Below are 24,485 nucleotides of genomic sequence, written 5' to 3'. Positions count from 1 at the left end.
GCAGTAAAGAATACCATCATTTAAGTTACAAATGCAGCTTAAAGAAAAAAATTAAAATTTTTGGCATGAAGTTAAATAAAATGTTCTCAAAAGGTGAAGAACAAATGGCTAAGAAACATTTTTCAACTGGGTGGTGGTAGAACACACCTTTAATCCCTGCATTCAGAAGGCTGAGACAGACAGATCTCTGTCAATTGGAGATCACCCTGTTCTACAGAGCTAGTTTCAGGACAGGCTCTAAAGCTACAGAGAAACCCTTTCTCAAAAAAAAAAACCAAAAAACAAAAAACAAAAACAGGTTGAAAGTGTTCAGTGTCCTTAGACATCATGGATGTACAAATCACAACTGCACTGAGATTTCACCCTACCCAGTTAAAGTTGTCAAGGCCAATAATAACCTATAAGAGGCAAACATGCTCAGCTAATACGTCTTTCTTCCCCGTGTCCTTTCTATTTATCTATGTCTTCAGAGTCTACAAGGTCCTCAAAGTCTTTCCACATTTCATTCATACATTTAAATATGTGTTTATCATATTATTCCCTCAGTATTCTCTTATCTCCTTTCAAGACCCATTGAATCCATTTCTCTTCCTAACATGTCCCCTTCGATTTTATGTCTTTGTGTGTGGTGGGGGGGAGATGTCTTAAATTAAGGAGAGTGGTTCGCATGAAGTTGTTTACCATATCATGGACATATTTTATGTGCTGAAGTAGATAGTTTTTTCTCCCCGAGCAAATGTTGAATACCATTATCTCCGCAGTACAAGGTAAGGAATCACAAGTCAATCGTCTGTGCATGGCAGCATGCTGACGGGCCAGTCTTGTCCACGTCGTACAGAAGATCCCATAAATGCTGTAAGTTGACGAATGCGATGGACAGAGTGACAACAACTGAAGGGAAGGTCTCACAGAACCATTGCCTGCTCCAGAGCCAATATCCCTTCAGCCCCCACTTCCATTTCCAAAGTGTTCTCTGAGCCTACTGATCCAGAATGATGTCACTGTATTATGGAATCAGCAGTTAACCATCCTTATATTCTGTACTTCAACAAGTAAATCTCTGTAGGCATGTTGCAAATGGCAAAAGAAAAATAAGCTTTTCTGACATGGATGGCAGAGGACATAAATGTATATTTGAAAACAGTTTGACAACATGTCCATTTAGAAAAATGACCAACAGTACATATACTTCTTTTTATGAACACTACATATGTTGGCTGGTAACCTTAACACAGCACTATACTGAGTAACAAGCAGGATGTACTTCCTAAAGACACTGCATGATGGACTTCAAGATCAATATTTCATGAAGGTTTATTTCTTCAGAAGGTTGGATCTTTTCCAAATCTAGAGATAACTTTTCTTTTTTTTTTTTTTTTTTTTTTTGGGTTTTGAGATAGGGTTTCTCTGTGGCTTTGGAGCCTGTCCTGGAACTAGCTCTTGCAGACCAGGCTGGTCTCGAACTCACAGAGATCCGCCTACCTCTGCCTCCCAAGTGCTGGGATTAAAGGCGTGCGCCACCACCGCCCGGCTAGAGATAACTTTTCTAATAAGTGACATGATTTACCTTTTAGCTGCCTGTATCCTGTTGTCCAGATGCCTTGGATGATGTCTGTCTTGTGATCTCATTTAACCTGAATGATTCCCTTAAACAATCAGAATGATCTTTTTTCAGTGAGTCACATATGAAGAAATATGGAATTGGACCTCAGAATATGTTTCATGAGGTGATACAAATCAGCACTGTTCAAGTAGGGAATGAACAACTGCTGTAGGAAATCCTTCAGCCAGTAGCTTTTAAGTTATCAGTCCACTTGGGTGTTGCCTCTTATACTATAAATGTCGATGTGAAGTGTGTGTGCTCTCTCTCTTCCTGCTACTGGATTCAGTTGCTGTTCACTGTTCGAGCAGAGAACTGTGATCTGTGAGTCTACCCCTAAATAAATAATCCTTTATTATACTCAATTCTGAGCTAATGTGGGATTTCATTTTAGCGTCCTTCTACATCTGGAACCCACGTGGATACCACCTCCACACCCACTGGGTGGACCGGTCTAAAAGACCCAAAATGTCCAGAGCCCAGAAGGTCTTCCACCCCCACCTCCCTGGCTTGTATTGAACTATTCATCTACTAAAGGAGTTTTTATAAAACTCCGCCACAGCAGAGCTAAGTGCGGTGACTTGTAAATTTCCCAGGCTCATGGGCATCCCGGACCACAGACAGTGCCACATTCCCTGCCACTAGGTGACTTGGGCAGCTTTCGGTTTATACACCCTGCATGTGAGTTCTGGACTCCTTGTTCCATGTACAGAATTGATTTAATTGCTTTTAATTTGTCAAGCAAAGCATATTTGTCAGTATTTAACCAGGAACCAAGGCAGAAAACCAAAGCAGCACAGAACTGTTTGTGCCACCGCCCGTCGCAACCATTTGCCACATGGCTGCAACCGCAACACCTGATGGACAATAAATATTAGTACACCTAAAATAATTTACCAAAATCTTCTTAAAGGTAACTATTTGGTTAATAAATCAACAAACTTAAACGCTATATAATTTTTGACAATGTTATCATGCAGAAATTTAATAACCTTTTTTCTGATACTATGGATTGTGTTCTGCAAGGCTTATATGGTTATTTTGGTGCATCCATTTATTGGATATTGGGACTCAGTTTCTTTCTTCATATTATATCCTTAGGAAAATGGTTTGATAACAGAGCCAAGAATGAAGCACTTTTAGAAATGATAGTCTTTAAAAACTGATAATGAACAGCTAGCTTGAAGGATTAATACCATCAAAAATCAAAAGTTACCTTAAAAATAATACTATTGAAAAAGATAACATTAATTTGACAAACAAAATTTAATAAATGTCAAAGAGTAATGAAAAAACATTTGAAATAATTCATACTGTTGAATTTGACATTCAAAATCTGTTAAAAGTTATGATAGGTTAGCAGATAAAGCATCTCTCCAGGAAGGTAATCTGCATGCTATCCAAATAATGTCCAAGGATGAGATGTTACTATAAAGAAAAAACTTCAGACTGGAATGTCATGTGCAGAATGAAGACAAGAGGCTAAGTGCCTCAATGAAATCATTAAAAATATATACAGGCCAGGAAATTTAGGCTTTACAAAAGCAGCAGTAAAAATTTTTTAAATGGCCGGGCGGTGGTGGCGCACGTCTTTAATCCCAGCACTTGGGAGGCAGAGGCAGGTGAATCTCTGTGAGTTCGAGACCAGCCTGGTCTGGTCTACAAGAGCTAGTTCCAGGAAAGGCTCCAAAGCCACAGAGAAACCCTGTCTCGAAAAACCAAAAAAAAAAAAAAAAAAAATTTTAAATGATCGAGGTTTTTAGAAACACATTATATGTTTAATGTTTAATGAATGATGGAAGAATTAAAGCTAGGCTTCCATAGAATAGAGATAAAAGAACAAATAAAAAAAGAGTTGTATTATTTTTGAAATTACAACTTAGACTATGTTAACAAATTGAGAAAATATTTTTTTTTAAAGAAGCCAAGAGACAAACTGTGAACCTTATAATGTTCATGGCCTTACACAGCTCATAGCACATTATGCTTTTTCTGATAAATTGTTTTCTTTGAAAATAACATGTCTCCATCACTCTCTCAGCAAATGAAGACAGATAAGCTTTGTGTGCACTGAAAGAACAGAAAGAGCAGGGTCCCAGTCTATCAGCCAGTATACACATTCTGGCTGTATATGCTATTATTTGTTTTTCTAATAAATAAACAAACAAATTAATTAATTAAATCTTACATGGTGTGTGTGTGTGTGTAAAGATATCCTGCTAAATTTTGTACTATGAATATAAACACTGAAGTCATACATAGTCTTCTTTGTAAAGTTTATAGGCATGTTGGTGTGTCTAAGTATTTTTTCCCAAATATATTTTTCTCTTTCTTTTCATATATAAATAGAAAATGAGTTTTATTTTATGCAGTACATGATGTTAGCTAGTCTAAATCATCTTGTTTTGTCAATATAAGGTTCAAATAAATAATAAATGACAATGAAAATGAATCATGATCATACACATCTTGAGTTGTAAGAAAACATAAAAATACATTAACACTAATGTTGATGTCACATTTATTGACCAGAAGCCTAGCCAATAATTAATGTTATCCCATTTTATTTTCAAATTTTAGTTTCTAAACAATTATAAGCTAACCATATTTTTATTTCAGAAAATATATCAGAAACTGTAACTGACCAGTTAAAATACACTAGCTCCTACTAGGATGATTGTTTAAAGTACAAATAAAATATCTATAATTGATTATATTATTATCACCCTGATTGAGACTGCTAGATGTATTTGAATAATGCAAGGTTTTCCTGATAAATAAATTCTCAGCAATTTGTCTTTCATATTACCTTCTGATTTGAAGGAGGTGGTTTGTTTTCCCAAGACTGCCTAGAAATATGTTTTTCAATTTGAGACTATTGCATCTCCTATGGAAAGAAAATCAGATTTTCACATTCAGATATTCTGTTTTCTTTTATCCAAAGCTAACAGCATCTCTGACCTAATGTTGCAGTCCTTCATCTATATGAACAAAACAAAAATGGCATGGTGTAAAGATGACTATATATGAAATATTCCACTTTCACTTTGACACGTTTGTCACAATGTATATATAGGAACTTCACCACACGGTTTTTAAAAAGTTTTGAATCAAACTTTTAATTTTCAAATAAAGAAATTTTCAGATGAAGTGCTAAAATCATAAAATCATTTTCTTTATAATTTAAAACATGTATTGGATCAAATATTTTCTTGCAAATTTTCAGTGAGTAATACAGGTAAAAACATTATAAAAAGCCTATCAGCAGTGGTCAGTTTGATTGGCATTTTGAGTTAGCTCAATGACATAGTGACTTGATAGGTATTCTTTGAGGAAATTGGTTTTGTAACAATTCATTTTTGTTTGTTTTCTCTCAATAAGTTGATTTAGCTTCACACTGGCATCCATGTAAAATGTCTCCTTCCTAACTGCAAGAGTTATTGTTCTATCACTTTAAGATTCAGAGGAAAAAAATGGAAGTTATTATTGTGCTGGCAGTGTAAAGGTAAATTGATGCCTAGCTATTACCTCCATCTTATCTTGAAATATGAAGTAGTGTAAACAGTATTTAGTAAGGACCAATTTGGGTCGAACATCATTTGCTGTGTTTATTCACTTTTATCTTATTTGTATGTAGAGAATGTCAACAACATAAACTTTTAAATCTACCCAATTCAGTATAATAGATTATTCAAGAAATCTCTATGCTCATAACTAATACACTTTCATAATCCAGCCTATTATGCTGTGCATTTCTAACTCTACAAAAGGCAATGTTTTCATTTAGAATATTTATTCAAAGAATAAGAGATACCTTGAAGTTTTATTACATTAGAGATTACATGGTTGAAATTTTCTGCATTGAGTATAGCTATATGTCTATGTTTTATACTTCCAAGGAGAACTTGTTATTCTAAACAGCTGTGAGTTCACATATATTAGCAATATTTAAAATGCATATACGGCTGAGCGGGGTGGTGGCGCACGCCTTTAATCCCAGCACTTGGGAGGCAGAGGCAGGTGGATCTCTTTGAGATCGAGACCAGCCTGGTCTACAAGAGCTAGTTCCAGGACAGGCTCCAAAACCACAGAGAAACCCTGTCTCAAAAAACCAAAAAAAAAAAAAAAAAGCATACACGTGGTAAATGTTTGTCCAGTGTATTAACATTATATCATGTTTTCTAAATTGCAGTCTTATTATTTGATACCATTATCTTTTCCACTTTTATATATACAAAGGAAATGCTAAGAAATGTGCTTGTTAGACAGCCTGACAAATCAGTGTGACTTCTAAAACCTATTTGTTTTACAGAGGCCACAGCTTGAAGCATTACCCTGTCTAGATCATTAGTTATTGAGAATTTTTGTTTGTTCTGACTTTGAGGCTACCTTTAATCTTTCATTTTATTTCCATTGCTGTTAGTCTCTAGCTTGTTCTTGAGTACCAGTCACCAAGTTAATATCTCATATCTTAGCTAACATAAACATATGCCCTACATTTTTCTATAGTGTTCCCATGCTGTGACCTTGAACCTATGCCATATTTCATTACTTGACTTAAGATGAGGCACAATAATTTATTTTGTGATTTAACAAAATATATATATATATATTACAGTGCAAAAAGTTATAGTTTTTTATTAGCTCTCTAGAATTAGGATCACTTTATAAAAAGTACAAATTTTGAAGATCCAGTTGATCTGAGAGGAGGTGGGAAGAGCTGGGAGAAGTTGCAAGAGGAAAGAATCATGACCAAAATATTTGTAATTTTTTTAATAAAAAGAAAATATTATAACCAGGGAGAAATAGATCTTATAAATTCAAATGACTACCAGATCTTCTGTAATAAACTTGAAAATCAAATTATGTGGTATCTTAAATCATGCCTTTTAATTGTTTTCTATAATTCATAGTAGTGACTTCTTACTTTAAAGTAAGATAATTTAAAGCTTATATATTTATCAGAACTTTTCAATAAGTAACCTATATTTTAAATATTTCCTTGATTTGTCATTAGCAGAGTTTTATGTATTTATATGTTTAAGTAAAATATTGAGAAATGAGATTTAATTTTAAATTAAACTAACTCTTAGATTTTAGTTGTAGAACATTGATTGACTCCGGAGATACTGAACATTGTCAGCTCATGTGATTTCTAAAGTTCTTTTCTTTTTTTTTTTTATTTATTTATTAAAAATTTCCACCTCCTCCCATCCTTCCATTTCCCTCCCACTCCCACTCCCCCTCCCCCTTACTCTCCAGTCCTAAGAGAAGTCAGGGTGCCCTGCCCTGTGCGAAGTCCAGAGCCCTCCCACCTCCATCCAGGTCTAGGAAGGTGTGCATCCAAACAAATAGTACATGCGGTAGAATCAAAACCCGGTGTCATTATCATTGGCTTCTCAGTCAGCCCTCATTGTCAGACACATTCAGAGAGTCCAGTATGATCACATGCTCATTCAGTTCCAGTTCAACTGGCCTTGGTGAGCTCCCATTACATCAGTCCCACCGTCTCCGTGGGCAGATGCACCCCTCGCGGTCCTGACTTCCTTGCTCATGTTCTCCCTCCTTCTGCTCTTCATCTGGGCCTTGGGAGCTCAGTCCAGTGCTCCAATGTGGCTTTCTGTCTCTATCTCCATCCATCACCAGATGAAGGTTCAGTCTGGATTGATCTCCTCAGCACAGGAACCAGAACTCTTGGTAGTCCAAGGACCCCGCAGACAAAAGAGTGAACTTGGGGGGAGGGCAGGGTGGTGTGGAACCGATTTCTAAAGTTTTTGCACCTTATATTATTGTTTCCTAGTTTTCAGAGGAAGAATGGGACTGCAGGAATGTTGGGTAAATTGGTTGTTTTATATTCTAGCTTTTTTGTTTGTTTGTTTCAAGGATCTCAGAGAATTCCCCACGTATATATTTAATTTAATTATGCAAAAAGTTGGAGAATAAATTAGACATTTTAGATTGAGTTTTGAGTATTAATATCTTTTTTTTTTTTTTTGATAAAGGGTTTATCTGTAGCTTGGGAGCCTGTCCTGGAGCTAGGTATTGTAGCCCAAGCTGGCCTTGAACTCACAGAGATCTGCCTGCCTCTGCCTAATATCTTAAGAAATGTTACCATTTTTCTAATCAAAATTTCCTTTTAGTGTAAAAAAATGCTATTATTTTCAACATGTTATTAATCTTCATTTCAGAAAAGGATTCTGGATGGAAATTTCACCTATTAAAATCTTTAAAATGCTCTTTCCCATCTCATTTGTCCCATTTATGCTAATTCCAACATGAATTTCATTCAGAGTGTATACAAAATATTTCAAAATGGACATCCACTTTGCTATATTCTGCCTGCCTGTTATTCTCCCTTTTATTAGCATCCATGTGTCTACAGTATTACAGAATATTACAAACTGATGATTGACAGGATGAAGATCTGGTCCTTCATGAAAGGTAATTTTGTAGAAAAACGATAATAAGGAAAAGGTAAATTTAATTTAGTGACCCAATACAGATAGAATTTATTTCCAAGGGAACTCTTCGAAGAGCATAATCAACAGCCTTCATGGGAGAAAACATTTTGCCCCTGGCACAAAATAAGAAGATTGGTCCCACTAATAAACTGCAGTCAACACTTTACTTAGGCAGGTGTCCTCTATAACATGAATGCAGCAAAAGTTCAGACTTACAATATTAAAAATAAACATGCTTACTTTAAGAAACAAAGATTTCAAAAGATGGGAGATGGCTACAAATTTTAAGCAACAATCAAAGAGCAAATTATAGGGAATATAATTTGGCATAGACCAAAAGTGAAAACAATGCAGACAGAGAACAGCTGATGACTCTTAGACGTTTTTTTAAAAAGCATCCTCACTGGGATGTGGACACTGCAAGCTTTCAATTGTTCACAGTGACAACAGAGACTCTACTTTACTATTTGACTTAGTAATTATAAAACGTGTATCAAGATTTTTACTTTGCAAAATTAAAATCACTTCAATTTTGGGCTATTTGATGACTATGTGGTGGTTAAATATACTATAGTCTAGTGGTTGATTTCAAAACTGAACAGAAGGAAACACCATAGATCTGATTATACAGCAGAGGAAATACTTTCTTTGGTTGAGTTTGGTAAACTAGCCAGCAAGGATACATGTGTTTAAACGGGTCATTTTCCCTGTACTTTTTGGGGGGACACATTAGTTTGTAGACCTTATTTCCTGACTTCAAAATCCATTAAGTACCATAATAATATAGCTGGTCTCAGAGACAGACAATGTGCCTAGGATAGTAGTGTTATTTCTTTTTTTCTTTTTCTTTTTGGTTCTTTCGAGAGAGGGTTTCTCCGTGGTTTTGGAGCCTGTCCTGGAACTAGCTCTTGTAGACCAGGCTGGTCTCGAACTCACAGAGATCTGCCTGCCTCTGCCTCCCAAGTGCTGGGAGGTGCCACCACCGCCCAGCATAGTAATGTATTTCTAATAGCATGAGCAATATATCCTTTATTTACAGATACTGATATTGTGTGATAGCATCATTTTTGTAACTCCACATATTTTTCAACTATGTGTTACCCAAGAATTGATAGTATTTTTACTCTTTCTTGATTTTATATATAGTCAAAGACACTATAAATTGTAGAAGCTATTTCACTATGTGCACACAGCCTATTTTATAACATATGTATTCTAACAAATTCTTCAAATTAACTTTCTCTATCTTTCCTTAAGCATTATTCCTAGCCATGTGGTAGTGACACATGCACACCTTTAATTCCCAGCACTTCACAGGAAAAGGCAGGCATATCCCTGTGAGTTTCAGGACAGCCTGGTGAATAAAGCAAGCTCCAGGGTGTTGTAATATGAACGGCGTGGCTGTGTCCCCGGCACCCGGCCGCCCACATGGCTTATGCCCCAAAATAATTACACGGAAACTGTATTCTTTTAATCACTGCCTGGCCCATTAGCTCCAGCCTCTTATTGGCTAGCTCTTACATATTGATCTAACCCATTTCTAATATTCTGTGTAGTACCACGAGCTGGCTTACCAGGGAGGATCTTAACCTGCGTCTGTCTGGAGTGGGAGAATCATGGTGACTCCCTGACTCGGCTTCTTTCTCCCAGCATTCCGTTCTGTTTACTCCACCCACCTAAAGGCTGGCCAATCAAATGGGCCAAGGCAGTTTCTTTATTAGCCAATGACCTTCCTCCATCACCAGGGAAACCAAAGCTACACAGAGAAACGATACCTAGAAAAAACAAACAAACAAACAAAATCTTCTTTACCTTTAGTATGTTTTTCTACCACCTTTTCTCTTAAGTTTGAATAATGAGAGCATTATGAATTTGTCCTTCAATGCTTTCAGTGTTGTTCTGTGGCACTTGGACTATCTTTTATTTTCCCATTTCCTTTCCCTATTTTCTTTATCTTCAGCATGACTCTGTTTGTATGTCATTGAATGCTTTGGTAATGATTTAATGAAAACATGAAAAATTTATACTATTGGATTTTTAACTCTCAGAAATAAGGCCATAAATACGGCTTCCTTCTAACAGATGTTTCTTGACAGATTGCTCTGTAATTCCTCTTTTTTCATCATTTTAAGATTGATTGCTCATATTACCTTTGAGATCTAGCTTCTCTATAAAGAGAGTTTGTATCTAATTTTAACCCCCCTGGAATACATTATCTATGAATTTATCACACTCAGTTCCATAGTTGTTTAAACAGATTTATTTCTAGTAGAGTAGGTTAGGGAATTTAAAAATATAAGAAAAACAATGCTCGAAAAATTTCATCTCCAATGTTAAAAAGACACCAAATGACCCCAAGTAGACAAGTGTCACAATATTTTCTGTAGATTTTTGTTCCTAAGATTAAGACTTTGCCTTACTACATTTTACTTATTTTAAGTACCAAAACAACCATGGAATTTTGCATATAGCCGGCCTTCCTTCTACTGAGAAGCTATTGGGTAGTGTGTGGGTAGTTTCTGAAGAAGAAGAATTCCTATTTGAGGATGTGGCCACTGGAAATTTTCCCACACACTAGTAAATGATCATTTGCACATCTGAGAGGCTCTAACTGAATTTGATGGGTTATCAAAAACAATGACAAGGACATAAAGTTGGGAGGGGGACATGTTGGAAGTCAAGTAAGAATAGTTAGAGTTGGAAATTGGCATAGATTGCATGCATATATGATATTCTCAAAAATAAATATAAATTTTAAAGATTTGAAAGCACAGCAGTAACGAACGTACTATAAATAAAAGAGAGATATCCCTAAGAAAACCTCATATATGCACAATTGTGCTGCTTTTCTCATTAGTGCTACCTAGAAATTGAATCACCTGACTTTACTGCCTTTATTATATGCCAGTTCTTGAAGATAATCATGAATTATAGGAACAGAGAAATTGGAAAGCAAGATATGTGTGAAACAGAAACGGGAGAGAGAAAACGAACAAGACAATGCTTAAGCTCCTACAAACGGCAAGCATCTGCTGGGAAGTGGCTGCTTTCACATTTTAAAGCTTTGAAAGCATTGACAAGGAACCAAAGAACAAAGTTCTACTGAATTTAGTAATTATTGAAGTTAGTATTTTATTATTTGTTTATGTAGCACAATAGACTTCCCAGTAGGATCAGCCAGGAACAGGCACAAACATTTAAATCAAAACAAGGCACTCATGCAGATCACAAGGTTTCATACTAGTCAAGATCACATTAAGTAACAAAGCAACAAATGTCTATTCGAATCACAGAGGGCAGGAGGAAACTATGATGTCCGTCTTTCATACAGAGTTGCTATGGATTGTAAATGTCAAAGCAATTTTTCTATGACTGGAAAATCCATCATCTGTTCCATTTGTTACTCTCTCCCCACCTCTCCATTTTGTGAGAAACTCATGAGAAGAACTGATGCATGGTAAGTAATGGGGCAGAACCTGAGTGTTTTGTGAAAGGGAACAAATCAGGAAGAACATTGCTGTAGGTCAGTGCCCAGAGTGTTCATTATTTCTAGATCTTCGAGGTAAGCTGGCAGGCAAAAGGGTTTGCTTCATGGAGTACCAAGTGAACCTTATTAAGATGGACAAGCAAAAGTATTTGCAATAGAAACCCTAATATTATACCATCTGCCATGTTTCATTTATATAAACATGAGAAAAATATAGTAGCAATAGAACATAGCTTTTTTAGAATAAACATAATATTCGATGGCACTTTTTGCCAAACATAAGGATGGAAAATAAACAAAAACTATTCTTGAAATCAGCAATATAACAGGTAGAATTTTCACCTCAGAATCACCAGCTTGAATCAAAACTTGTGTGGTATTAAGATAAAACATTAATTTGCAGTGTGATTACATTTCTTAGCATTATTAGTTAAGTGGTTAGTTTTTTGTAGAATAAAATATCTCCATTAAATATTAAAAAATTAAAATTTAACAACTAAAACTTCTTGTCATCAGTGGTGATTTTGTTAACTCTGAACTTCTGTGACTTAGAAGCTGTCTTTATATATTTCTTATGTCTCATATCAGAATATTTGTGTACAGTGTCAAATGGTATAAATCCATTTTTACTTTCTTGCAGGAAGTAAGTTTGAAAATTTATTAAATTTGAAGCAAATAGCCGGGCGGTGGTGGCGCACGCCTTCAATCCCAGCACTTGGGAGGCAGAGGCAGGCGGATCTCTGTGAGTTCGAGACCAGCCTGGTCTACAAGAGCTAGTTCCAGGACAAGCTTCAAAACCACAGAGAAACCCTGTCTCGAAAAAAACCAAAAAAAAAAAAAAAATTGAAGCAAATAATGTTTGGAAATCACTAAAAGTGAACCACTGACTCTGTCAGATACTGCAGAGGGCCGTGGGACTGTAGGGCAGTGACAACCAGTGTTTAAGAAGTTGACCCAATTGCAGATCCCCATTTGGCAAAACCATGGGATTATTGACTGGATGGCTGGTTGTTCTGGTCCGTGACTCTCTCTGGTACCACTGCTTTATATCAGGTGCAAGATACTTTAAGAAAATAGAGTATTTTTACTTGGCTGAATCATATGAAGGACATGAGGGTCTTTAAGAAACGACATGGATGTATGCCAAGTTCTATATGGCACCCTTTTCATTACTCTTCTGTGAAAATCTACATTTATTGACTACAATTGAGTTGGAAAGGAAATCCAGTGGTCCAGTGGTAAATAGCACTGGCTGTTCTTCCAGAGGACCCAAGTTCAATTCCCAGCACACATATAGCAGTTCCAAACTGTATGTAACTTCAGTTTCAGGAGATCCGATATCATCACAAAGACATGCATACAGGCAAAACAACAATGCACATAGAATAAAGATAAATTAAAAAAAAATAAAAAGGAAATCTTTGTGCTTTCTAGCTCTGTAAGTTCAATTTTCCCTGCATTCATGTCAGCATTTATAGTCATTGGATTTATTGATGATGATGACTTCAACTTGTATGATATGGAATTATCAAGTAGTTTAATCTGCATTTCTCTAACAGTTAAGACTGTTGAACACTTATCAAAGTGTTTAATAGTTGTGTATTTCTGGCTTTGAGAATTTTCTCTTCAGTTATATAGACTGTCTTTGCTGGGTTATTGTTTTTTCCATGTTTACTTTTATAAGTTCATTGTAAAGAGTATCTTGTCAGGTGTAAAACTTGAAAGAAATTTTCTCCCATCCTGTGGACTGCTCTTCACTTTATTGACAGCTACTGTTGCTATGTAAATTTTTGAAATTTTGTGAATTTGCATCAGCTATGTGCTAGTCTTACTTCTTGTACTACAGGAGAACTATTCATACAGTACCTACCTGTTCCTGTAATTTTTTGTATTTCCTACTTTATCATCTATCAGATTTGATGTGTCAACTCTTATGTTAAAGTCCTTGATCCATTTAGAGTTGAGTTTTGTGTCGGATAGTAGGGAAGGGTTTCCTTTTTGTTTTGCTACAGAGAATTGTCCAGTTTAAGCAGACAACTTGGTGAAAAGGGTTTCTTTTGTAGAGTGTGTGATTTGGTCTTTCTATGAAACTTCAGAATGTGTTTATATCCGAAACTTCAATTCAATTTCACTGTTCAATACATCTGTTTTTTTATGGCAGGACCTTCATGTTTTCATTACTTTATCTCTGTAGGATAGCTTGAAATCTATGATGATAATAACTCAAGTGTTTTCTGTTTGTTTGTTTATTTGTTTTATGTTACGGATTATTTTGGCTATCCAGGGTCTTTTGTTTTTCCATACTGGATGTTTTGTACAATTCATGTGAAGAATTGCCTTTCAAATTTAATGAGGATTTCAATGTGTCTATAGATTTATCTTGGTAGGATATACACACTTGTGTGCAAATTGGTAGCACACTAATTGAACTCAGGAATTGTTAATATAAAAAAACAAAATTTTAGATCATGTGAATACATGAAGGGGCTGCAACCGTAGGTACTAAGAAAAGATAGGGAACTTATTCATGGATATGAGCAACATGTGTTATAGAAATATATAGAACTTTTAATGCTTAAAATTTTTTTAAGTCATGTGGTGGTCGCACACCAGCACTCAAGAGGCAGAGGCCTGCAGATCTCTGTGAGTTCGAGGTGAGTCTGGTCTACAGGGCTAGTTCCAGGAGAGGCTCCAAAGCTACAGAGAAACCCAGTATCAAAAAAATCAATGCTAATTAATAATAATAAGAATAATAATTTTTAAAAAGAAAAAATGAGTGTAAAATTAGGCTCCACGGCCGTCAAAAGTTATCTATATGCTGGATTCCTTTTTTACCTTGAATAAAAGGTAGACTTGTCCCATGTCATGAGATGGTAAGGGCCTATCCTATAGTGGCAACACCTCATCTAACTGTCAGTTATCCTGCAACAGTGTGTGTTAAGTTAGACTTTACAAAAACAAAGGTGGTGGCATATGCCCTTAATCCCAGCACTGAAAAGGCAGTGGCAAGTGGATCTCTGTGAGTTTGAGGCCAGCCAGTCTAATCTACAGAGTGACCTCCAGGACAACCAGTGCTGTTTACACAGAGAAACCCTGTCTCCAAATCCAGAAAGTAAAATGAATGAAAGAAGGAAAGAAAGAAAGAAAGAAAGAAAGAAAGAAAGAAAGAAAGAAAGGAAGGAAGGAAGGAAGGAAGAAAGAAAGAAAGAAAGAAAGAAAGAAAGAAAGAAAGAAAGAAAGAAAGAGAAAAAAGAAAGGGAGAAAATAGGCTTTTTGAGATGAGGATGCACTAGATGTGGGTGGTAGTTTATACTCTTCACCTATGTTGTGACAATACAGGTGAATTTCCAGTGTGGCACTGCAGGAACATCAGGCAAGCTTCCATGGTGACCACAGGAGACCTCAAGGGTACCTGAGGAGAGTGACAAGGCATGTATAAGGTAAGGTTTGGAAATAGGAGAGCTAGTTTCTACAGCCTGTATTTCACCAAAGCAAGTGATAGACTCTTTTGTCGCTTGAAGAGTTATGCTCCTGGATATTAATTTCATTTTGATTGTGTTGTGACATGTAGGAGAATGTCAGGAATGGAGTCTGGGGTCTTTCTGTGTGCTAAAGACCAGCATCCACAAAACTTGTACATTTCAGGGTAGGAGCATGAGGATTAGAATTATTGAACAAAAGGAAAAGAGAAATAAGAGACAGAAACACAGAGCTGCATCAGGAGAGACATTCGGTGAATATTGAATCTGCCTTGTTTATTTTCCACATGCTTATAAACTTTACTCCAAAAGGGGAGGGGGGAGGCAACAGACTTCATTAATATGCTATAAGGAATAGACTTAAATTCTCTGACCTTTAGTCCAGATAGAGCAAATCCACTTCTCACTTCTATACCCAAAATACTAATTAACCACACTCTAAGTCAAAATCTTTTGTTTATAGCCACATCTGCTGTCAACAACTTTGAGAAAACAAATGTAAGCTGAACTTTCTTACCTCCAGACAAGGTGAAACATGTTCTCACATTTGTTGGTCCCCACATTTGTAGGCCTTGGGTATGCTACTTAGTTATCTAACCGAGTTACCTTGAATTTGAGTTTCTGTTTGGGTGAGACAGACATTAAATCTGTAAGACCAACACATACCAGCAGCCTCTTAAAGATTCCAGCTTCATGACTTTGTGACATAGACTTGCAGGACTCAGGAATATCATCTTTCCTGGTAAACGCTGACCTGAGTTAAATGTTGAACCCCATTTTGTCACTATGTTTTCCTTTTCTTTGATCACTTTTCTCTTTCCCATTCTCAACCTACCCTTCCTCAATAATCTGTTTTTCCTTACATGCCTCTTTACCTTCTATCCTTTCTCTCTTTAGCTCTTTCCATCTATATACTTGTCTTCTATCTGCCCTCTGGATCAGCATGGAATTGTGGTATTTGGTGATGAGAGTGAGGGTGGCGATCCAGTAGTGGTAGTTGTAGATCCTCCAGTCTTTAGGTAATTCAGGCTCACGGAGCTGCCTTTAGAGCTCGGCTTTTGCTCCAGCTCATGAGTCCATATAGGCAAACAATACTCAGTGAGTTCTAGTTGTATGCTTCCCGGGAACCAGCCTTTTCACAGAGAAAATAAATTCCAAAAATCAACAGAAATTATCTCCATTAAAATGCTTTGGTTTAAGTAATAAGGAACTCTGCCAGTGACTTGGAGTTTTAAGTTATAAAATAAACAATCCACATATTCTAAAAGGAGACATCTTAGAGATATAATCAAACCGGAAAGCTAGAATCAATAAAATAAGATTAATTTCAAATGACGATAAAAATAAAAAGTTGATATGAATAATGTAAACATAATATACTTATATATATTATATACACATATACTATACAATGTGTAGATTATATATGATGTATATTTATAACTCCAGTAATATATATATGTATATGTGTGTATATTTATATATATATTTTATTACCAGTAGCCTGAATGTGCTATTTCTTTTTTCCCATTGTCTAAAGGAGTTCACAGAGGCAAAATAACTCATTAAAGGTCCAGAGTATAATATGGAACAAAATTTGATTTAGAAAATTTGATTTTTAAACTCTAGTTTATATAGACAAAGATCAGGAAAAAAATCAAATTCTAGAGGACTTCATTGCTCAAAAGGTTAAAGAAACTCTCATATGAAAAGAACTTGATTTATATCTAAACTCTGAAGATTTATATGCATTCCATTAACATTCATAGAAAAGTTTGAGTGAAAATGAGTCTTTAAAAAAACCAACGCACAATTTTCCTGATCAAAGAAAGTTATGCTCATTGCCTGATACAAAAAAAATATATGGTGTTTTATTCATGGATCATACAGATTCAGAATATGTGTATGTGTATATAAATATACATGAATGTGAATGTGTGTAAACCAAAATAAATTGTGTCTACTTAAAATTTTATGGATGCTTTGTACTTAGCTAAATGAAGACAAGATCATCTAGGACACTGCAATTCTTTTTTGTTGTTGTTGTTTTGTTTTATTTTTTGGATAATACTTTATTTTTTGTGATCCTACATTTTATTCTTTTTTATTTTATTTATTTATTAAAGATTTCTGCCTCCACCACGCCACCACCTCCCATTTCCCTACCCCTCACCCAGTCAAGTCCCCCTACCTCATCAGCCCAAAGAGCAGTCAGGGTTCCCTGCCCTGTGGGAAGTCCAAGGACCTCCCACTTCCTTCCAGGTCTAGTAAGGTGAGCATCCAAACTCCCTAGGCTCCCATAAAGCCAGTACGTGCAGTAGGATCAAAACCCAGTGCCATTGTTCTTGACTTCTCAGCAGTCCTCATTGTCCGCTATGTTCAGAGAGTCCAGTTTTACCCCATGCTTTTTCAGACCCAGTCCAACTGGCCTTGGTGAGTTCCCTATAGAACATCCCCATTGTCTCAGTGTGTGGGTGTGCCCCTCGTGGTCATGAGTCCCTTGCTCATGCTCTCTCTCCTTCTGCTTCTAATTTGGACATTGGAATTTCAGTCCGGTGCTCCAATGTGGGTCTCTGTCCCTGTTTCCTTTCATGCCCTGATGAAGGTTAATATCCAGGAGGATGACTATATGTTTTTCTTTGGGTTCACCATCTTATTTAGCTTCTCTAGGATCACGAATTATAGGCTCAATGTCCTTTATTTATGGATAGAAACCAATTATGAATGAGTACATCCCATGTTCCTCTTTTTGGGTCTGGCTTATCTCACTCAGGATAGTGTTTTCTATTTCCATCCATTTGCATGCAAAATTCAAGAAGTCATTGTTTTTTTTTAACTGCTGAATAGTACTCTAATATGTATATATTTCATACTTCATCCATTCTTCCATTGAAGGGCATCTAGGTTGTTTCCAGGTCGACACGCCCAGGAGGAGTAGAGACTGGAAATAATCAACCTGAAGGCTGAAATCAACAAAATAGAAACACAGAAAACAGTCCAAAGAATCAATGAAACAAAAAGTTGGTTCTTGGAGAAAATCAACAAGATCGACAAACCCTTATCCAAACTAATTAAACGATAGAGAGAGAACACGCAAATAAATAAGATCAGAAATAAAATGGGGGACATAACCACAGACACAGAGGAAATTCAGAGAATCATTAGATCTTACTACAAAAGTCTGTAAGCCACAAAACTGGACAATGCAAAAGAAATGGACATGTTTTTAGATAAGTACCATATACCAAAGTTAAACAAAGACTAGGTGAACAATCTAAATAGACCTGTTAGTCACGAAGAATTAGAAACTGTTATCAAAAATCTCCCTTCCAAAAAAAGCCCAGGACCAGATGGTTTCAATGCAGAATTCTACCAGAACATTTAAAAAGAGCTAATACCTATACTCCTTACTATATTTCACAATATAGAAACAGAAGAGTCATTGCCAGATTCATTTTATGAAGCTACAGTTACCCTGATACCAAAACCACACAAAGACCCAACCAAGAAAGAGAACTACAGTCCTTTCTCACTCATGAACATGGACAAAAATTCTCAATAAAATACTGGCAAACCGAATCCAAGAACACATCAGAAAAATTATTCATTATGATCAAGTAGGCTTCATCCCAGAGATGCAGGGCTGGTTCAACATACACAAATCTATCAATGTAATCCAGCATATAAATAAACTGAAAGAAAAAAAAACATATGATCATTTCATTAGATGCTGAAAAAGCATTCGACAAAATTCAATACCCCTTTATGATAAAGGTCTTAGAGAGATTAGGGAAACAAGGGTCCTACCTAAATATAATAAAAGCTATTTACAGCAAGCCAACAACTAACATTAAATTAAACAGAGAAAAACTCAAAGCCATCCCACTAAAATCAGGAACACGATAAGGCTGTCCACTCTCTCCATGCCTCTTCAATATAGGCCTTGAAGTTCTAGCAATAGCAATAAGACAACATAAGGGTATCAAGGGGATTCGTATTGGAAAGGAGGAAGTTAAGCTTTCGTTATTTGCAGATGATATGACAGTATACATAAGCGACCCCAAAAACTCTACCAAAGAATTCCTATAGCTGATAAACACCTTTAGTGATGTGGCAGGATACAAGATCAACTCCAAAAAATTGGTTGCCTTTCTATACACTAAGGATAAGGAAGCAGAAAGGGAAATCAGAGAAGCATCACCTTTCACGATAGCCACAATAGCATAAAATATCTTGGGGTAACTCTGACCAAGGAAGTGAAAGATCTATTTGACAAGAACTTTAAGTCTTTGAAGAAAGAAATTGAAGAGGACACCAGAAAATGGAAGGATCTCCCTTGCTCTTGGATTGGGAGGATCAACATAGTAAAAATGGCAGTTCTACCAAAACCAATCTATAGATTCAGTGCAATCCCCATCAAAATCCCATCAAAATTCTTCACAGACCTGGAGAAGACAATAATCAACTTTATATGGAAAAACAAAAAACCCAGGATAGCCAAAATAATCTTATACAATAAAGGAACCTCTGTAGGCATTACCATCCCTGACTTCAAACTCTACTACAGAGCTACAGTATTGAAAACAGCTTGGTATTGGCATAAAAACAGAGAAGTCGACCAATGGAATCAAATAGAAGACCGGGACTTTAACCCACAAACCTATGAACACCTGATTTTCGATAAAGGAACTAAAAGTATAACATGGAAAAAAAGAGAGCATCTTCAAAAAATTGTGCTGGCAAAACTAGATGTCAATCTGTAGAAGAATGAAAATAGATCCATATCAATCACCATGCACAAAACTCAAGTCCAAATGGATTAAAGACCTCAATATCAATCTGAACACACTGAACCTGATAGAAGAGAAGGTGTGAAATACTCTACAACATATGGGCACAGGAGACCACTTCCTACATATAACCCCAGCAGCACAGACATTAAGGGCAACATTGAATAAATGGGACCTCCTGAAACTGAGAAGCTTCTGTAAAGTAAAGGATACTATTACTAAGACAAAAAGGCAACCCACTGACTGAGAGAAAATCCTCACCAACCCCACAACTGACAATGGTCTGATCTCCAAAATATATAAAGAACTCAAGAAACTAGACTGTAAAATGCTAATCAACCCAATTATACAATGGGGCACTGAGCTGAACAGAGAATTCTCGACAGAAGTTCAAATGGCCAAAAGACACTTAAGATCATGCTCAACTTCCTTAGCAATCATGGAAATGCCAATCAAGACAACTTTAAGATACCATCTTATACCTGTCAGAATGGCTAAAATCAAAAACACCAATGATAGCCTTTGCTGGAGAGGTTGTGGAATAAGGGGTACACTCATCCATTGCTGGTGGGAATGCAAACTTATGCAACCACTTTGGAAAGCAGTGTGGCGGTTTCTCAGGAAATTCGGGATCAACCTACCCCTGGACCCAGCAATACCACTCTTGGGAATATACCCAAGAGATGCTCTGTCATACAACAAAAGTATATGCTCAACTATGTTCATGACACTGCAATTCTTAACCTTAGCAAAAATATTTCTAATTATCTTCACTAATATTACTTGAAAGTGTCAAGTAAGTGCTACATTTAATTTGCTTTAGTGAAAATGCAAACTTGCAATAGAAAATAAAGGTAATATGAGAAATGGTTCTTCAGCATGCTAAAGTCTCTTGTTTGATTTTGAAAATAAGGCTCTATATGAGACATGTCAGAATGCTGCACTCTACAACTGCACACAGGCTTCGGTGTGCATGTCCCATCACAATAGTCTTCCATAAATCATCTACCCATGGAAATAATTGTGAAAGTAGGAAATAATAAAGGTATGGGAAGAGAACTATGTTTGTTCAAAAAAAGGGGGGAATAGGTATGACTATGGGAACTGGGCAGGGACAGAAAACTCAGTCAAACAGAGATAACTGATGACTTTCTAACCAACATAAATTAAATGTTAATCCATGCTCTTATGAAATATGTCAAATGTAGATTGAAGAAATACTTGTAACACCATATTGGATCTTAGATATTGTGTTCTAGAGATAGGGTTAGTAAGTTATTGATCCTATAAAACTATCCCACACAAGTTCAGAATTAGGATGATAAGAGGGTTATTTATTTAAGGGAAAAACTGACAGATCACCATTGTAAACAATAGTCCTCTGAGCACAAACAGGATCAGAGTTTAGCAGCCTGAGTGGGAGCCGGAAGCAAGAAAGTGCACACACAGTTCCAGCTGCTTTTTAAACTATAAGAGACCATGCTTAAGTGGGCTGGTATCTTAAAGGCTCTTGGCTGAAGGAGCAGAATGTGATCCCACAGCATCTTCCCTCTTTGTTTAAAAAAAAGTGTTCCAAACCCAATACAAAACTATATACACTAGGAACAGATATCAAATATAATTAGAATTATAACTAGCAAAAAATATTAAGCAAAGAACATATGCTAAACATTTTAGCAAACATTCTATCCTATGGAGTCTAAGTCTTGGATAGGAAATGGCTTGGTTAGATCATAAAAGTACAGTAACTATGATTATCTAATCTTCAACCCTATCAAAGGTCTAAGAAGGGAGATAATGTTACTTGAATGGGCAAGAAGTACAATCAAGTAGCTTCCAAAGTGAGAAATATTTGATAGAGACAATTAGCTACCTGAGCAATCACCCAAAGATTTATTTTGAAACAGTGAAGCACCCAACTTTGGCTAAGGCCTACTGTAACTGACATACCATTTTCAAAGGTAGGAAATTTTTCACAAACATTTTACCCTGTCTTGGCAAGATTTGACATTCCTGCTTATCCATTTCTGGATATCATGTAACTTGTCAATGGTTGATGCAGTGTCAGTTCCTTTCCAAAAGGCCAGTTTTGCCAAGAAGAAAACAAGCTCCAAGTGGAGTGTCTTGGGTGCTCAACATTCTCTCGGGAATAAATTGGTGCTATCAGAAGCAATCATGTCCCTTATCAACAGAACCCTAAATTATTAAAATGCCATGTTTCACAGATCCTTGAAGTGGTTAAATAATACTTAACTAGTCAGAATACAATCACTGTGTATCTAAAGAACCTAATTAATCTGACAACAAACATGAAGAACTATTGACCTATAATAATTAATACCTGTATAACTTAAAGAGTAAAACTTCATGTAAGAATACTAAATAACCTGTAAGCAAATGTGCAACAAATGAGGACAATGACCTCAAAATGTAAACAATGTATAAGTATTTTGATCCGAGATAGGAGTAATATATAATGCAATATGAAAATATACCCTAAAAGTTGTATCAATATACAAAATGTACTAGACTGAGGTAGAAACATGCATATATAAAATCTGAAAATATAACTTTGTATATATGTACAAATAATGTAAACAAAAGTAACAAATACAATTTGAACTTGTATCAATATACAAAAACTATACCAATATAAATTATACATAAATAATAGCTCACACGTATTCACTCTATTACCCACTATTACTATTCCCTCCCCCCCCTTTTTTTTGAACAAACATAGTTTTCTCCCAAACCCTCTATCTAGTACAAGTAATAACCAAAAACTCTTAAATAGTGTTCCCAACCCTATGGACAAACTGTTTTGGATAGGGGACATCATCTTCTAGAATTGCTTTTTGATGTATTGGGGGCAATGTTTTCTTAATGGGGTCCGGTCTAGTATAGTTGCAAAAAATTTCCAGTCAATAGTTCTTTGTTTTTCAAAGTTCTCCTTTGGAGTTCTGGCCAGATATGAGAAGGAGTACCATTTCAGCAACTGGTACCCAAAACGGTCTTATAGTAGCACTGTCTACATTACAATGTCATTTCAACTAGGTGGAGTGGTTGCTGTGGGGCTCCATCTTCCTGGAAATTTCAAAGATTACTGTAGGAAAAGGATCTGTAGAAAAATCTATTGTTCATCATGTAAATCTTAAACATCATTCATAACATTCATATAAACATGCATTAAATGAAGAATATAATATAGACAAAATAGTCATGGAAAAAGTAATTTATTTCTAAAGTCTTCCTTCTGTTTTATACCAGGTGGCTCCTGATATGAGACAAAATCTCTGAATGTTCCTTGTACAACAAGCTTGGATTTAGTGAAGTACAGAGCCATTGTTCAACTCAAAAACCATATATATATATATATATGGATGTCTATGTGTGTGTGTGTGTATAAATGTAAGTGTGAATAGTACCTGATTCATAAACCATATCCTGTTTTCTAGATGCTCCTTAGTGGATAATTTTTTTTCTTCTGTCAACATTCAAACATCCAGGGTCTCTTGAATTTTTGATGATGTGTAATTTTCCTGAAAAGATAAGAGCAGAACCCCACCCCAACCCTATATGAATTTCCTTACCACCTGTATGGTGGTTACTGTAGTAGATGAACTGTTATTTCTCTGTTTCAATAGGTTTCTCCTTTTCAAAAAGATTCTTTATTAATTTTGATGGTATCCATAGTCTTTTCTTCTCCTCTAGAAACAAGAACAAAACCCTTTCCCCAATGTAGCACATCTTCCGGTTTCCATTGAGGTCAACAAATCCTTGAAATATATTGGTTGATTCAATGCAGAAGGGTTTTTTATTATTATTATTATCCAATACCTCTCTAATGCTGTTGTTCCTTTCTCATTATCATTAATAAAATTCAAGGTTAATAAAGCATTATGCAATCTATTTCTGGGGGTATTTTCCATCCCTTTCTGTTTGTTCATAATATGCTTAATAGTTCAATTTGACCTTACTATAACTGCCTGATCTGTAGCATTATTTGTTATGCCTGTAATGTGCTTTATATTATAATAAGCAAAAAATTTTTTCATTTTTTTAGATACATATGTTGGACCATTGTCTGTATTTATTTATGCAGGAATGCCCATGATGCCCATAACTTTTAATAAATGTGTGATTAATGGATCAGTCTTTTCTGAGCTCAAGGCAGTTGCCCATTGAAAACTTGAATATGTGTCTATGGTATGGTGTACTTATTTCAATTTACCTAATTCCATAAAGTGGAAGACATCCATCTGCCAGATTTCATCCCTTTGAGTACCCTTAGGATTATTACCTGCAGGCAACGGTGTTTGATTATAGAAAGAACAAGTAGGACACTGTCGCAACCGCCTCGACCAGCAAGGAAGACACAACACCGGACTCCTTTCAGCAGTTTATTCAGGAACATTGAACAATCTTCAAATACTGGGGAAAGCCAACCCACAGCTAAAGTAGTCCCTGGTTAGCAAGCCCCAGCAAGCTATGTGGGAAATACAGATAGGTCTGGGTACACGGAAGCAAGCCACATTCTCAGTATAGGCCATATAGGGGATGGTATGTGGTTGAGAGCACATTCTCTTTCTTAGCCATATATGGGATAGTACGTGACTTAGGCCACATTCTCAAGAGAAGGTGATGGGCAGAAACCATTGCCACCTT

Source organism: Chionomys nivalis, chromosome 16 (genome assembly GCF_950005125.1).
Source record: "Chionomys nivalis chromosome 16, mChiNiv1.1, whole genome shotgun sequence".
In the NCBI taxonomy this organism is placed as follows: Eukaryota; Metazoa; Chordata; class Mammalia; order Rodentia; family Cricetidae; genus Chionomys; species Chionomys nivalis.
The sequence above is the reverse complement of the archived record's forward strand: the minus strand, read 5'-3'. Positions refer to the sequence as shown.